Source organism: Hakea prostrata, chromosome 1, assembly GCF_041222555.1.
Source record: "Hakea prostrata isolate BN-2017 chromosome 1, UWA_Hpros_2, whole genome shotgun sequence".
Lineage (NCBI taxonomy): Eukaryota > Viridiplantae > Streptophyta > Magnoliopsida > Proteales > Proteaceae > Hakea > Hakea prostrata.
The window spans coordinates 40,021,755-40,039,668 of NC_142600.1; positions in this window are offsets into that span (position 1 = coordinate 40,021,755).

Sequence of the window (17,914 nt, forward strand, 5' to 3'; positions counted from 1 at the left end):
AATATCGAGGTGTCGCTGGAGGGCGACACGATACCCCCCAGCGACACTGACTCAACATTTTATCGGCTATATATCGCCGAGAATCTGTGATCGCCGATGGTCGACTTTTTCGATGCATCGGGCGAAGATGACCTGTCGCACTTCGGAATCTGCCGGTGCTTGGCGTCGATGTCTGTGCTGGTGGAGGAGCAGGACTGCAGGAGCTAGAGGAGGTCATGTCGTCGGTGATTGGATCTTCCACCAACTGATAGTTTTCGTCAAGAATGGCGCCGGAACCGATCGCTGCAACATCTTCTCCAATTCCGGATCGAAGAAAAAAATGAAAAAAACCAGTATAAAAACCCTAACCTGCAGATGATTTTTTAAAACCTAAATGAATTGGATCCATCGGCTTGAACGAAGCACTATGTCGGAAGACTCAAAACCCATTTCAAGATTTTTGGTCTTCTTCGCCTCCGAGCAACGGCGATCAGATTCCATGACCGGTCACCTCTAGCTCTTAATTTCAACGACTTCCCCTGTCCGCAACCATTCTGGCTATTCACAAGAATCAAAACTGTTCCGTTCACAAAATTTGCAAAGAAAACAAACTCCAGCACTAACCCCTCTCTCTCTCTTTGCTCCTCTGAAACGATCTCCAAGAAGCCACCCAGATTCTTGCCCTTCTTGTTAAATCCTCTCAAATCACTCACACCTACTATGCCATAAGGTTTGTTGGTTCTACGCAAGGTACGACACATATCGATCACCAATTTGTTTGCTTACCTGCAGCAAATGCAAAGACACAGAGGAGTAAGAAGAAGACATTAATGGCGAGCTCTGATTCTGGAAGACAGGAACAGAGCATGAGAAAGAAAGAGAAGAAGCAAATCCGTTCCCATAATCAACAACCAAATGTCGATCGACTTCAGGCGACATGTCGCCCGAGTCGCCGTGTCGCCAGGGTCTGACACGGCGACACGGGTCGACATATCGAACCTTGGTTGAGATGGACATACGTTCTATTGTATATAGAATGCTCCACCATAGCACGTATATCATACTATGTGTGCTTAGCGATCATTGAAAATGAGAGGATGGATCCCTGCTCCTCTCATTGTGTGAGTCCTGGACCTTATGGTCCATTAGTGTTCTTAGTGACTTTCCATGACATCATGAAACGAAGGGTTGATGTGGCTACTTTGGGGTGTTACCTATGGTCATGATTGATTCGACCTAAAGGGGCACTACCGGGAAAGGAGTCAATCCTAAGTATAGTGATGGTCTGGGGCGAAAGGAAATGTTTGATTTAACTGCACCCTAAAAAGTGTTTGCTGGCGCCAACTGTATGTGTTACAGTAGTGAACATTTTAAGGACAAGAAGGTGATCTCTCAGAGGGATCGAGATACCTTTAGTCTGGTGAGTTTGAATAAACCTAGGACACTGTGTTATACTAATGCTTATTTGATTTGTTTCTATGAGTGATGTGCCATTCTGGCCTTCTGGGAAGGTTTCTAGTTTGGGGCTCACACGTGCAGGTATATCACCGGTCGCACAACCCATTTTGCCAGTATGACTTGTGGATATTAGTGTCTGGGACACAGGTGGTCTATGTATCTAGGATACATAGTGAAGAGATCACTATATATGTATATCTGGGATATACATGTGTGTCTAGGACACAAGAGGTCTATGTATCTGGGATACATAACAGAGAGATTGAATATGTATATCTAGGATATACATGTGTGTCTGGGACACAAGAGGTCTATGTATCTGGGATACATAGCAGAGAGATTGAATGTGTATATCTGGGATATACAAGTGTGTCTGGGACACATTGAAAGATTAACACTTGCCCTTGTGCAAGTGGGAGCTGTTGGAATTTATTAATATGATTAATAAATTAAATGCCCAAGGGCAATATTGGAAACTCACTATTAGGGCGGTTACAAAATAGGGTTATATATTTTGGTAACCACCGCATTAGTGAGTAAGTGTGTGATTCATTCGCACGAGATTTATCTCTGAGAAACGGTGGCTCCATCTCTCTCTCCCTCTCTCTTAGAATCGCAGGCTTGGAAATTTTTTCCTTTCCTCATTTTTGATCTTCATTCCATTAATCCACGGCATTTGGGTTGTGGATATCATTCCCTTTCCTAGTGATTGTGGAATCGCCCCGGTAGAGCTTTGGTGGTTGAACGAGAACGTGGATCTAGACTTCTGCTGCGACAAGGAACGAAGTTTCGAAAATCTCGCCCGGTTCGCTACCCAGCGAACCGGGCGATATGGCGAAATCTAGCCGAAAAATTGGCGAGATTTCGCTGCCATTAAAAGGTTTATTAAAAAACAGTGCAGTTTGAATCTTGAAATTCGCAAAAACCAAAACTTGCATTTATGGTTCTGACTTCTGAGATGTATTGTACAAGTTATAAGAATTATTATTAATTATTCATTAACGTAAGAATGAAGCAAACGCAGAACTCTTCATTAATTGCTTTTTTTTTTTCTCATTTCTTCTCGCAGGCGAAGTGCAGAAACCATCTCAAACCGCCATCGCCATCGCCATCTCCGGCAACCGACCTCTTCTCAGTCTCTCCATCGCCATCTCAAACCTCCATCGTCAGTCTCTCCATCGTTCAGACAAAGCTCTCTCTTTCTTTCTTCTTCTTCTTTAGCTTCAACAATCAGGCAGCGATGTTCGTTCGTTTTCAGCGACGGGCGATGGCTTACACACAATACAGGTCTCCTTTTGGTGACTGATACGAATATTCTTGAAGCTGTTATCATCACAGATAAGAACACCGGAAGGTCTAAAGGCTATGGATTCGTAAGCTTTCATTGATCGGCAGCGATGAAGATGAAGTTTCCCCGACGAATTTCCGGCGACATCTTGAAGTTTCGCCAGAAAATCGTGGTTTCGCCGGAAAATCGTCGATTTTCCGGCGAAAAGTTGCAATCTCGGGTTTCGATTCATTTTTTATTTCGCCCACTGGCGATATGGGCGAATTTCGCCGATATTTCGGCGAAATTCGCCGAAATAAAGTTCCATGTGCTGCGAATACTTCATAAAAGGGAAAGCGAATCCAGGTAAGGAATCTTTCCCCCGTCAATTAAACAATATTGATATATATGGAGTATTACCAACAATAATAAATAAATAAATAAAAACTTTTTGGTTCCTTGTTCTATGCATCTTATTTGCATTTCAAGATCTCTTTGATTCTTTGAGGCTTTTGTCCAGTAGCATTTCGAAAGGAAACCAATAGATCTCTGCATAGAAAAGTGAATAATAATATTAGGAAAATATAATTCCCATAGGAAGATGGTCATGGACCAATTTGAGAGAGACTTCAAGTATCGGATCATTCCACCACCAACCATGCGACGAACAGGGTCATGCCAAGTTTTCTACAAGTCTTGTATTAGTTAATGTCTGTGAGCTTGAGCACAGACCAATCCTGTATATTTTGTGACTTCAGGGCAGTCCTTAGAAGCTACTACCTACAATCAAACATTGAAGCCACATCTGTCAGCATCCAAAGGTTTTTTTCCCCTTTAGATATGATTTTTAGGACTCTGTGCACTATTTTCTTTTCCAAAATTTATTCCTAGAACTTTCTAATAAATGGCATTGTAGCTAATAGTTCTGGTATTCTGTTTTTGGATACTTTTTTGTCTAGCGTTCTTTCCTTTCTTGTATATACTGATGGTAAAATTTTAATCAAGTTATGAGGCATTGACATTATGTTGGAAGCTTATTTTTTTCTTTTGTTTTCTTGTGTTGGTGAAGAAATGGCTTTTTGTTAGAGGTATGTAATGATATTTGTGAACTGTGAATGATTTGTACAATGTTCCAAGTTCCAAATAGCATGGTGTGGTGCATGCTTTGGTGGGTGATGTTTTAAATTGGTTGTGCCATCTATGAAAGAAATAAAGAGAATGCTTGGTAACGAAAGATACCTAGGAACTTGGCATATAGAAACTGAGCCAGACCTTGATTGTCCTCATGATAGACTAAACTTTGTCAGCAAATAACGCAACACGTGATCTTGTCGTTTGACATCATGCCTCTTTTGCTCATCATGTTGTTGTGTTTGTTGATTTAGTCTTTTCAAGGTTTTGTGGTGCAATAGAATAATGGGTTAAGAATAACCATGAGAGGGAAAAAAGATCTGAATGAAGATTGTGTTGGCCCCTTTTGTTTGTTGTATGGAGTAATGCTATTTTGGGTTTCCTTCTTTGCATGGCTGCACGCTTCTCTGTTCTTGTGGTCGGTTTCTATGAGCTTATGGGTATTGATGTTGGAATGACAGCCTTGATTTAGTTAACCATTACTTTAATGATTACAGATTCTTTTTAAGTTGGTAGTGTTAATGAGAAAAGAAATTGTTAGTTTGACTTGGTATTATTGATGAAGTAAAATGCTGCCGATGATGGCTTTGCAGGTTGGATATGCTTAGCCAACTTAAAGTGTTCGAAAGTACAGATTACCTTTTCAGTGTTAATTTTCTTCATCATCTTAAATTCAGCATCATTGTGGTCCCTTCCGAATTCACCTGATCGGCTTATACTGAGATACCTGAGAGATTTGCTGCCAATTCTAATTTCTATGCTAGATGCACGTGGTTAGGTTGTTTCTAAGAAAATAAATTTTTGGTGCCAGCCTTTGATGAGAGCCCTTTCCTACCACTCTTCAGATTGCCATTGTTCTCCAGTTCTTTAAATATGAGTTGATACTGATCAAACCCGTTTTGTCAAGTAGTAGTTATTATATATCGTATTCCAAAATCTCTTACTTTTGTGATGTTTTTTTTCTTCTTCATTAATGTGCTGTCTTGTTTAAGCATGTTGTTGAAGGAATGTGGTTCACTTCTCTTTGCAATCTTTAGGATTTGTTTTGACCTTTGTATTGCTCCCTGCTATTATTTGGTGTCCTTCCTCCAAAGAATAGAAAACTTATCAGGCTTCACAAGTCGGAAGAATATTTGAGTGAAATAGAGCTGTATCATCCAGGGTTAGGAACTGGTCAGTATGATGCATGAGGGCTTTCTTTAAGTTACTAAGCTGGTAAAAAAGGTGAACACTTGTCTTGGCCACCTATCCGGATTTTGTTGCTATCAATATCTTGATTTTGAAATGAAACAGGTTTTGGTTCTTCTTCTCCTCTGCTTCTTCTTCTTCCTCAACCTGCTGCTTCTCGAGCTTCTCCAAGTTCTTGAGGCTTCGATCGTTGTCAATATCTAGGGAGGACTGGAGAAGCTTGAGAAGCAGCAGGTTGAGGCAGCGGAGAAGACAAACCAAAGTTGTGTTTCATTTCAAAATCTAAAGCCCCAACATTCAGATTCAGCCGTCCGCCTCAGCAACAGCTCTAGGCTTTGCTCTCGTCCGGTTACAGGTGCGAATTTACCCCAAACAAGTTTGATTTCCTTCGCTGTTTCAGTGCAAATTTTGCTTCTTCTTACTTTTTTTTGTTCATTTGAATTTGTTCCCCTTCCGGCTACTGTGGTTTCTCGAAACAGAGAAGTGGTTCATTTTGTCTTTATGTTAGTTTCTTAAGTTGTAGAGGTTCTTCTACGTTTCTTGAGTATGATTCCAGATCCGTTTGTTAATCAATTTTTCCTTCATTTTCTTATATGTGGATTTGAGTTTTTGACCTAAGTTTAAGCAGTTGTCAGTGTCTTTTGTTGAGTTGATTACAATGTTCAAAAATATATTTTGTTTGTGGTTTTTATGATCTGCTAATTGACTACAACTTGCGCTTGAATTAGTTTGAAATTTTCCATTTCACTCCCACAAAGCCACAATTAGTTAGGACTTTATCCTGCACTCCTATGATGAAGTTTGGTGTAATGGAAGTGATGCATTACGTTTTTCTAATCAAGCTAATTGGTATTTGGAAGATTTTATTTTGGCATGTGGATAGATTCTATAGCCTTTGGTGTCTGTTGTTTTGTTCTATTATCAGTTGTTTTGAAGTATTTTGTTTATGTTATGATCATAACACAGGGTTTTCTATTAATTAAATATATATATATATATATATTTGGGGGGGGGGGGGAGGAGGGGGATAAATGGCTTGGCATACAAGATTGGTCTCCATAGATCTTCTTTTCTCTTTTGTTAGTTGATTATGAAGTTAGTTTTTGTAGTTTCCTTCTCATCATATCAGTTCTTACTTATGATTCCTTTCTTGGCATGAAATCTTATATTTTCCAACTAGGGATTTACTGAAGTTTTAAAAGTAATTGTTCGATTTCAAATCTACTTCAGTGTTAAATATCTGGTTTCTGTTCTTAACCTGCATGTGGTTTCAGTAATTGGTTTCTGTTTTGATTTATTATAGTCCTATTGTGAGTTTGATGTCATACTCTACTGTTTTAAGATCAGATGCGATTCTCTTGCAGCATATTAATCATATATCATTGCTGAAAGTTGTTGGTTTTTTATACTCTTAATTGCCAATTTTGCTATTGTCAATCACATCAGTGCGGTTGACAGTAGAAAAATTGCTTAATTGTGGGTTTGAATCCCACTTGAATAATTGGTAATAAATTTATAACTTCTAATAGTTTGATTGAAATAACCGTATTCTTAGTGGGATAACGTTAATCACTTTCAGATCAGTCCATTGGATCAAACTCATCTTTTGAAGTGTTGTACTAGACAACTAAAGTGGCATCAGATCAACTAAAGTGTTCCCGATAAAACACATTGTCCATTATTTCAAATCTAGTCCTAGATCTTTCCTTTTGTTATTCAGTTTTTTTTATTAAGTTTGTTGCTGAACTGAAACTCCATCGGATCATACAATCTGGCTTGCAGATTGGTTAGAGCTTTTACTATGTTATTCTTCTACTTTTGTCACATTTAGTGACTTTAAAATGTCATTTCTATTTGGGTCTGAAAGATGTTTGTTGTCATACTGTTTTAGTGTTTTGGACTTCCTATTATTTGCTTTTGATAGCTGATGATGCTTTGGATGTACTTTAGCCTAGGGTAAGATGAGTGATAGTGCAAATAAAGGTTTTATGACTTAGAAAATCTAGTTATGTACCTTTAGTATACCATTATGGTCAACTAACATGTGGACTACTGAAGAAGTGGGTCCTTAGTCTAACAAACTCAAATGTTGATGTTGTTATGCAATTTGTGGATATTTTATCACTTAATTCGTGAATGTTTAGAACTTAAACTACTTCACTTTGATACTTTTTAAATTTTTTGCATGTTTTTTTGTTAATGGTTCGTAGTTGAACTTGTTAGGGTTTGTAAGTTTGAAGCATTTTGGTTTTAAGATTAGAGGGTTCTTTCCCTCTCTTTGTGATGTGTTGAGGTTGGGTGGATGCTTGGCACATGGGTGTGGAAATGTTTGTCTTTAATATGACTTGTTGGGGCTAGCTTTCAATTCAGGCCAATGGTTCGCATCCAATTTTGAATAACTAATGTGTGGATTGAATGTTTTTCATGGTTAGAATTCTTGTCTTCTCTCTTTAATGTTGTGTCATCCGTAGAATTATTAATTTTTTTTGTTCTACTTTAGTTTCATTGTAATAATATGTTGTTTAGCTAATATGTTTTGTCATCTATGCAACAAAAACCATTATAACGTCTGAGGATGGCTCGGCTCCTAAGGCAAGCACTAAAGGAAAGACAAAAGCAACAAAAGGCAAGAGAAAGCAACACTAAGTCGATGTTTCAGGTTTAGTGGATGACGATGCCAGAGCCTCATTTACTTTCATAAAAGAGCAATCTATAGAAGAAGGAAGGGATGTAGACATCCGTTCCTTTGAGAGAGAGGAGGTGTAGCACAACGGTTTAGAGACATTGGGTGGGCAAACATACTTAAGTTACCTCCGAAATGTTATTACCAGCTGGTGAAGGTATTTTATTCTAATTTGAGATTCAAGGAGGAGGAGGGAAACTTATATGCCCTGTCCAGCGTTAAAGGGTGGAGATTGCCTTGAATATTGGTGAGCTAGGTCATAGGCTATGACTCTCAACTGAAGGACAATTATATTTTTGGGAGCCTAGGAAGAAGTTTGATCACTTGATTGATGTGGGTCGCATCTATAGTGATATAATGGTTAACTACACGGGTGACACCCACGTGAAGTTGAAGAACCTGAAACCAATTCCTCATGCAATTGCTTACATAGTGCAACACAATATTATCCCACGTAGAGGTCACCGTGAAGGACTGAGTTCTTTTGAAGCCTATGTGACCCATTGCGTTCATTCAAGGACGCTTGTCAACCTGCCGTACATAACTATTCGCATGATGAAGTATGCGAAAGAGGCCCACAATCGTGCTCTCCCATATGGTAGACTCCTTACCCGCATCTTTACTAGCTATGGGATTGATCTTGAGGGGGAGGATTGTGAAAGCGGGAAGAATAAGAAGAAGAACAACGATGTTGAAATCCATGGAAGAAAATTCCATCTTGAGATGGCGGATGTAGGAGCACATGCTGGTGTTGATGCATACATCACTCGAGGTGAATTTGTGGGTTTTCAGAAAGAAGTAGCACGAACCAGGGGTGATATGCGGTACATACGTCTGTGCGTGGACCAAATCGCCAATAACCTCAACCTCCCACAAATTCCAGAGTCCTCACCACCTTCGTCAGAAGCTGAAAGATCTGAATCAGAATCTGAATAGATTGATTATGTTTGTTAAATTTAATTTGGATGTTATGTGAAGGGGATTATTTGTTTAAATCCTTTGAACAATGTTTATTTAAGAGACAGTGAACAACTTGTAAGCATGCTGTATGTGATATATTTCTTATATTTTGTTATTTGACTATACTATGTGTGAGATACAATTAGAATATCAGATATTGGTTTTCGTTTTGTTATTTGACTATAGTATGTGTGAAATACTTTTTGAATAGATGTTTGTTTTAGTTCTACAAGAATAATGACCTATATTACTGCCTAAAGTGGCAGCAAAAGTTTTATTCTCACAAGAGCCATTGCTTAAAAGAGCTGATGATCCAGTGGCTTTGGTGAGGGAATATGTTGAAGGATAGCAAAATAGTTAGTTCATTACTTTGTCTTCTGAATTTGCTAATTGTTTCTAATTGATGTACTTGGTGGGAACTCATTGGTCATAATAACCAACATATTGTGCACCACCATTTGCCAAATCTTATGTTAATCTCAACCATCAAGTTTGTCACAGATTAGGGTATTTAAGCAAGTTTGTCACAGTTTGGCCAAAAGCCTGTTGTTTAAGTTTTTTTATAAAAGAAAAGTAATTTTGTGTTTCGACTTCATGTTTACTAATTGTGATGTACTTCATATCATTATTGTTTTGGTTAGTCACAACTTTTTACGTTAATCATATTGTTCTATATCATATCAATGAGGGTTAAAATAGATACATATGAGATCAATGGTTAATACTTATATGTACTTTTAAGACTCGCTTATCTCTTATTTTTTGTCTCCCCTGAGTTGCTAATGACCAGTGGTCATCTAAAATATTTAGTAATATAATTAAAGAACCACAAACAAATAGCTATTATATCTCTTCATTGCCTTGTTAATTATTTTCTTGGGTAATACCTTACTCAACAGGTTGCTTGTAGATTGGACTCTACTATGTCTTTTATTACCACAATACAACCTGTAGGTTTCTCTATCTTCTGACACAGGTTTACTGATGCAACTTCTCTGGGACAGTATTGAGATATATGTGGTTTTCATTCCCAGGGACCTTGGTCATCGCCCATGCCCTCATATTTTCTTTCTTTTTATTTGGATGAAGTCCTCCTTTCATGTCGACGGCTATAGTATCAATGATTTTTGTTAACACATACCTTCTTATAAGATGCTATCTTTAGCATATTCACTATATGCAACGACTCATTTCAAATGAATATATTGTGGGTATGAAAAAATTATGCACTTGGGAGCATCTCTGCACTAGTGCTGCTCTCTCCATGTGGTGAAATTTTGACTTGAAAAATCATGATTTGATATGCAGATATTCACAGGTTTTAAGGCAATAATTTCAGTCACACAAGTAAGTTTTTCATGCTTGATCATCGTAATTTTTTTCCCTTAGGCAAAAGTTAGACCTCCTTTGTATTTTTCTTTATCCAGTTTTTTGTCTATCCAACTCGAATATCTTCAAAACTGGAGTTGTGGTCTTCTGGGGCCTGGTCTAACCTGGTTATGTGATAATTTGGATACAAGGCCAGATCCTTGTCCAATAAGGGTCGTGGAAGTTCATCCTGTTGTTCAATTGCAACTACTAATTTAGTGCAATTTCAGTACTGTACAACAATGATATAGACTTACCAGTTATCACAACTAAATGGGCAGTTTGTATATATTCTAGGAGACCCACCAATGAATAATGGCTTCTTCATTTTAAACTTGTTCTTCATTGAGCTATAATGTTCTAAGCTACTGCCTGTTTGATCCTGGTCTCTTTTCCATTTCTATTTTCTCTCCATTCTACAAGTGGTATAATATAGCCTGTTCAAAGCAATGCATTATAATATTGTGAATATACAAGTATTCAGTGGAGTGTCCTAATTCTCATTGGAGTCATTTACAATGAGGAGCTCTTATTGAATAAATTATGAAAACTGAGTATACAAAACATTGATAACATCCATTTTTGGCTAACAAAAGTTGGGTTTCCAGCAGGGGAGCAATAAAAATGGTGGTGACAATGTTGTTGATGATATTGTGGCATTTAATAATTTGCTTGTGTCACTAAGCAAACATCTTGAAGCTGAAAGTTTTGCTCCTGTGGTTGGACCTGTTTCTTTAATAGGTAGACATGCTACTTCAGACTCACTGGATTTTTCTATTCCTTACGTGTACTAACAATTCAAGTATTGGTTTCGTTGTTTCGTAGAATAGGTGGTGCATTTTATGGTGATAGAAAGATGGATGACTTGAAGCTCCTTTGTCAACTAGACAGAAACTCAGCCCTGGTGGTGCATTCTGTGCTCAGATACGAAGAGGCGTTGAATCACACCCCATGAAAGGCACCACTACTGATGCTTCTATGCATTTTCTTGTTATCCCCTGAGTTGATGTAGGAGCCACACTATGTTCAGGAAACCTTCTCACTAACTGATTATATTCTTTTATATCCCGGAAGTTGCTGTAAATAAATTCTGTTACTTAATATACTCCCTCTTTCCATCCAACTTACTCCATCCAAATAGAAAAGAAAAAAAGAATCATTTCATTTACCACTTTGGTTGGTTGCGTGGAATTCATCGAATACATCCATATACAACTACGACTTCCTATTGACCTCCAAATGGTAGGTTCCACTATGAGATCTTAGTGGTGGAATTCTTTTTGTTCACACACAAGAGAAACTTTATTGTTTTCATTTATTTATTCATCTTCCTGATAAAACTAAATCCAACTAATTATCAGAGAAACTTTATTGTTGTAGCTTCGTGAACTTGTAAGGATGTTGTCCAAGGCAAAGCGCTCTGCTGGGCCTCCAGATCTGATTACTTGAATTCACATCACTATTAGGAATGCACGAAGAGAAAGGTAGAGTAGAATAATTAACCACAGATACATTGGAACAGTGACAAGTTTTAACCTAAGATTAAACGTAATGATATAGGTTGGTTGTGTTTCTCTCCCCAAACTGAATTGAGGAACTACATTTAAGGAGGTTGGGGTTTGTTATAGGTTGAACTGGTGTTTGGAAATTCTTGTGCATGGAAGTGACAAAACCAACTGCAACTGAAGCCGGTGACTATCTCATCTGATTTCAGCACAGATCGGGGGGATTTTCCAATTTTAACAACAAAAATTATCTGTAAACCAAAGAACAGTTCTCTGTGATCACTCAAATGAAACGGGTTGGTTCCGTTTAAAAAGGAATGAACCCATTTCGTCTCTGTGATCACTCAGACGAAACGGGTTGGTTCCGTTTAAAAAGGAACGAACCCGTTTGGTCTTTGTGATCACTCAGATGAAACGGATTGGTTCCGTTTAAAAAGGAATGAACCCATTTCGTCTCTGTGATCACTCAGACAAAACGGGTTGGTTCCGTATAAAAAGGAACGAACCCGTTTGGTCTCTCTGATCACTCAGACGAAACGGGTTGGTTCCGTTTAGAAAGGAACGAACCCGTTTGGTCTCTGTGATCACTCAGATGAAACGAGTTGGTTCCGTTTAAAAAGGAATGAACCCATTTCGTCTCTGTGATCACTCAGTTGAAACGGGTTGGTTCCGTTTAAAAAGGAACTAACCCGTTTGGTCTCTGTGATCACTCAGTTGAAACGGGTTGGTTCCCTTTAAAAAGGAACGAACCCATTTCGTCTCTGTGATCACTATGTTTAAACGGATTGGTTCCGTTTAAAAAGGAACGAACCCGTTTCGTCTTTGTGATCACAGTCATGAAACGGGTTGGTTCCGTTTAAAAAGGGACGAACCCGTTTGGTCTCTGTGATCACAGAGATGAAACGGGTTGGTTCCGTTTAAAAAGGGACAACCTGTTTGGTCTCTGTGATCACAGAGATGAAACGGGTTGGTTCAGTTTAAAAAGGGACGAACCTGTTTGGTCTCTGTGATCAGTCAGATGAAACGGGTTGGTTCCGTAAATACATACCAAATCTTCATATCCTTCCCGATATTGGTAAATTGGAATAACCACTTTACATACCAAGTCTTTGTTTCATCACACTGTTATGGTATAACCAATTTATGCATTTGGGTATGTGTGGCTTAATGGTTCTCCTTTCAATTGGTAACTCCTGTAGAGATAATGGTTAGTTTGAATTTTTGGAGCTGCTATTTTGAACGGTGACCTTGTATAATGATGTGTGACATTGGATTACAAAAGTGATTGCTTATAAGAGCTACTGGATAGCACACGTTTTTGCAAAAATGGGTAAATAATCATCACCTCCAATTTCACCTCTGTTCCCACATAGGAAGACTCGTTCATTCACACCCCATGAAAGGCACCATGTCAAGCTTCTATGCATTTTGTTGTTAACCCCTGAGTTGATTTAGGAGGCACCCTATGTTCAGGAAACCTTGTCACTGATTGATTATATTCTTTTGTATCCCGGAATTTAGTATAAATAAATTATCTTATTGAATATACTCCCTCTTTCCATCCAACTTATTCCATTGAAAAAGAAAATATGAAAAGGCTATTTTGACACAATTACTTCATTTTCAACTTCGAATGTGCACCCCCCAAGATTCCTGATTTCATACATAAATTTAAATTTTCAATTCATTTGGAACTGCTAGCACTACCATCCCTGAAATAAAATGCAGACAACATGTCATACGAGCTAGAACACCCTCTTACAACATGAGTGGGACTGGTAGCACTACCACCCCTGATATTTCGGTTTCTTAGGTTAACAATCCTATCAAATTCACAAAACTCCATTAGTTGTAGCAGAAATGGGCATAACCTTAATCTTTGAATGTCATGCATTAAATTGAAGCCAGCAATCCAGTTATATACTCCAAACATATGCATAGGAAACATTTAAAATCAAACAAAACTGAAGGTATTGAAGACAACTTTTGTTTCACGGGATAAAGCTACTTCCTAGGAGGGTCTTCGTAATCATCAAGGCGGAGGGTTGGTTCAACAAACTCACTCTCACTGTCACCTTCAGGAGTTTCCTTAACCACGGAAGTCTCCCTTTCAGAGGTATCTGCAGTACCCAGTTCTTCAACTTCATCAACATAAAGGATGGGATCGGGCGGGCTCAACGGTTCCTTGCAATTAACCCCCTCGGGCAAAGCTTTGTGAAGCTTCTCATATATCCTCCTGTCCAACATCCCAGATAACATCTTAGGGTTAGGAATATCAATTTGTTTCAGGACCTCAGTAAAAGCATCGTCAAGACCCATACGATATGAACTGAGGGAGAGTTGAGTCTGAAGTCTCTCGAATTGGGGAGTGCCAAAGTACGAAGCAATAATCTGCTTTTGGACTAAGTCGGGAACATTGTCAGCAGTGACGGTAAGGTTCCGGGTTTTTAGTTCCGAACAAAGCTACTGAAGGAGGGACTCCATATGGACTTTCCCGCTCACAAAGTTCTCGTTCTCCTTTTGAGCCTCCTCTAGGTCTTTTTTGGTTTGGGAAAGCTCTTCTGCAAGGGCTGAGTTTCTTGCTGACATCTCTCCAACTCTCTGCCTCTTTTCCTCCTCTTGGTTCTTCATGCCCTGAACATACTTCTTCATGTCACAAAGCTCAGCTTGAGTTCGTGCGAAAGCTTTCTCATGTTCTCCAAGTTGATTAGTCCTTTCCTCATATCGACTCAACAACTCTCCCATGAAATGCGCTCCCCCCCGATAAGTACCTGAACCAAGTATGAAATATCAAGTAACAAAATTTACCTGAAGACATACATAGCTGAAAAACGGAATTCGGAAGACAGAATTACCTAAAACAATGTGCCATAAATTTGTCGTCTGGAATGTTCTTCAGATGGTGACGATCTGACAGGACCCTTCCTTCAAGAACCCAAGATCGGGCAGCGTGGAGTTCGTGATCACAGTATCAGTAGAAGTTAAGGTCCATCCAGGAACAAAGACTGTAGGGGCCGACTCAGAGTCCTCAGCGGTGCCCCTTGCAACCCGAGGCCTCTTTGAAGGGTTGACAGAAGGGAACGAAGGGGACACTCCGTTTACGCCACCGACGGGAGGACCCCCAACGGGACCTGCAGCAGCACCTTTGTTGGACATCAGATTTTGAAAAACAGGACTAGCTTCTTCGATGGTGGCATTCATAACTGTCTTGCGGGCGAATGCCTCTTTTGTAGAACCAGTATCATCAGCCCGAAGAGCGTTGATATCTAGTTTGTTGGCCACTATAAGAACAAACAAATAATATTAGAAGAAACATAGCAAAAGAAACCGCGAAGTACAGAATGACGAAAGCGTTTGCAACAAATAGATATCAACGATAATAATCAGATTAGAAATTCACATATAATTTCGGCCGCATCCCCCTCAACCTGAGTTATCCTCTCTAAGGCCGCTCCTCCAACCTAGACCTCGTCAACAGGCTTATTAGGTTCATCCAGCTCCACATTCATTTTATTCACAAAGGTAGTTGGGACAGACGGCTGGACTCGGGGGCTTGCAAAAAAAACAAATGTGAGAGTCCACCCCTTGGCGGACACCGGCATAGTACCCGGGAGGATTATATGGCCCGAGCAATCAATTGTGTCAGTTGGCCAACGGTTAACAGATAGGCAACCCCACTGAGATTGACTGTTGAGTTCAAAGAATTGATGAAGAAGAGGAACAGTTGGCTTAACTCGAGCATTGAACCAACAAACCCAATAACCCAATGTGAGAAGGGGCTTTCGGCCTATTCTTTATTCGACGACTGCCTCCTCCGAAAGCAATTCAACATGTTATGGACAATGCCAAGGGTTCCTATTATCCGAACGCAACCCTCCTAAGCAATCTGAAACTATTTGTCTTTCAAGATGCATAGGTTTAGGGAAAAGGGAAATACAATTAATGACACATTTCTACCAAACATGGTTTTCTGTATTAGTAAAATAAAAGGTTGTCTTCAACAGAAGCTATTATGTTCAACAATACCAAGCTGTATAACAGAGTTTGGAAACAAATGACTTGGTAAAAGATCAGTACACAATCTAATCTTCTACCGAATGGAAAGCTATAAATTAAGTAATATAAGAGAGAATTTGCAAGAATTTCGTAGCAAAACAGTTAAGCATGTAATTAAATACTACTGATTAAACAGAAATATTAAATGATACTTTGACAGACTCCAAAACCAGAAGCTTCCCACTCAGTCAAAACTAAACCGCGTATGGCTTGATTCCAAGCTTACTCTAATCGTTGTCTTCCTCTTCTTCTTCAAGATCAGAGCATCTTCTGAAATTAGGGTAATGACAATATGAGCACTAGTCATGAGAATAATGTAAACCAGTAGAGTTGTACATCAAACTCACAATATGAGACTCACCTATTAATCAAGTCCAGTATAGAATTACTGAAACCATACGGAGGTTCACAACAGAAACCAGAGTCCTATCATACAAGTAGATTTGAAATATCACAGTTAGTTATAAAGCTTCAATAAATCCCTTGTCAGAGAACAATTGGGTTTCATGGCAGGAAAGATATCAGATCAAACAGAACTCGTATGATGAGAATGGAACTGCAGAAACTAACTTTATAATCAACAGAGGAAAGAGAAAATAAGATGTATGGAGAGTATTCATGTATGCCAAGCCATTTCTCCCCCCCCTACCCCCCAAATTTTTTTATTAGAAAACCCTGTTTGCCAACCATAAGTGGTACCCAATACTTAATAAGAAGTGATAATAGAACAAAACGGGTTCCAAATGCTATAGAATCTATCCACATGCCAGATTAAGTTGTCTTCCAAATACCAAACTAGGGTTTTTTCTTCTGCAATTGTAATGTATCACTTCCATTACACGAAATGGCACATCATAAAAGGAGTGGTACAGATTGAAGTGCTACTCGTAGTATTCGATTAGCAGATCCAAACTCATTGGTTTGAAAGATCAAATGGAGTCTTTGTTGGTACGATTCCAGTCAAAACCATAGTAGAATACTCAACAAAACAAAAAGAACGCAACGCTCATGAAGAGTAAAAGTAGAATCAAATATACGTTTACCAGAACTAACATGGAACTGCAGAAACGCGTTTTTGTGCATTAATATAGTATGAACGCAGTATGAACGCCAATGTACAATACCTCAATATCACAGAGTCGAAGATGCGATCACTGTAACTTGAAGCGTCTTCTCTTCTTCTCCGTCGGAGCTTCAACCAAACGCTGGGTATAAAACAAAAGTTTTCAACTCTACAGAGTTCGTGTTTTGGGACATGAAGATCTGCAACCAATTTCAAAGCTTCTTCTCGTGTTCAAGCTTCTGCTCTTCTTAAAACACCAAATGGATTGCTTCATCTTCTCCTGTCTAACCTTGTTTTTGATTTGGGGCTTATGATTTGAAATTTATACAGGTCGTGTTCCCATTTTAACGCAGTTGATATTCACATTGAAAACGTATTTCTATGTATTTTGTTTGTTAAAACGTATTTGTATGTCTCTGTGTGACTATGAATATACGGGTTGGTTCCTTTTAAAAAGGAACGAGCCCGTTTGGTCTCTGTGATCACAGAGATAAAACGGGTTGGTTCCGTTTAAAAGGGAACGAGCCCGTTTGGTCTCTATGATCACAGAGATGAAACGGGTTGGTTCCGTTTAAAAGGGAATGAGCCCGTTTGGTCTTTGTGATCACAGAGATGAAACGGGTTGGTTCCGTTTAAAAAGGAACGACCCCGTTTGGTCTCTGTGATCACAGAGATGAAACGGGTTGGTTCCGTTTAAAATGGAATGAGGCCGTTTGGTCTCGTGATCACCAGAGATGAAACGGGTTGGTTCCGTTTAAAAAGGAACGAACCCGTTTGGTCTCTGTGATCACTCTGATGAAACGGGTTGGTTCCGTTTAAAAAGGAACGAACCTGTTTGGTCTCTGTGATCACTCTGATGAAACGGGTTGGTTCCGTTTAAAAAGGAACTAACCCGTTTGGTCTCTGTGATCACTATAATGAAACGGGTTGGTTCTGTTTAAAAAGGAATGAACCAGTTTGGTCTCTGTGATCACTATGATGAAACGGGCTGGTTCCGTTTAAAAAGGAACGAACCCGTTTGGTCTCTGTGATCACTATGATGAAACGGGTTGGTTCCGTTGAAAAAGGAACCATTCCCTTATACAAGTTTGCATTCATGTTTGTGCATTAATACATACCAAATCTTCATATCTTTTGGTAAATTTGGGTAAATTGGAATAACCACTTTACATACCAAGCCTTTCTTTCATTAGATTGTTATGGACAATAGATATGACAAATTAACCAATTGAATGTCTACAATATCATATGTTAAA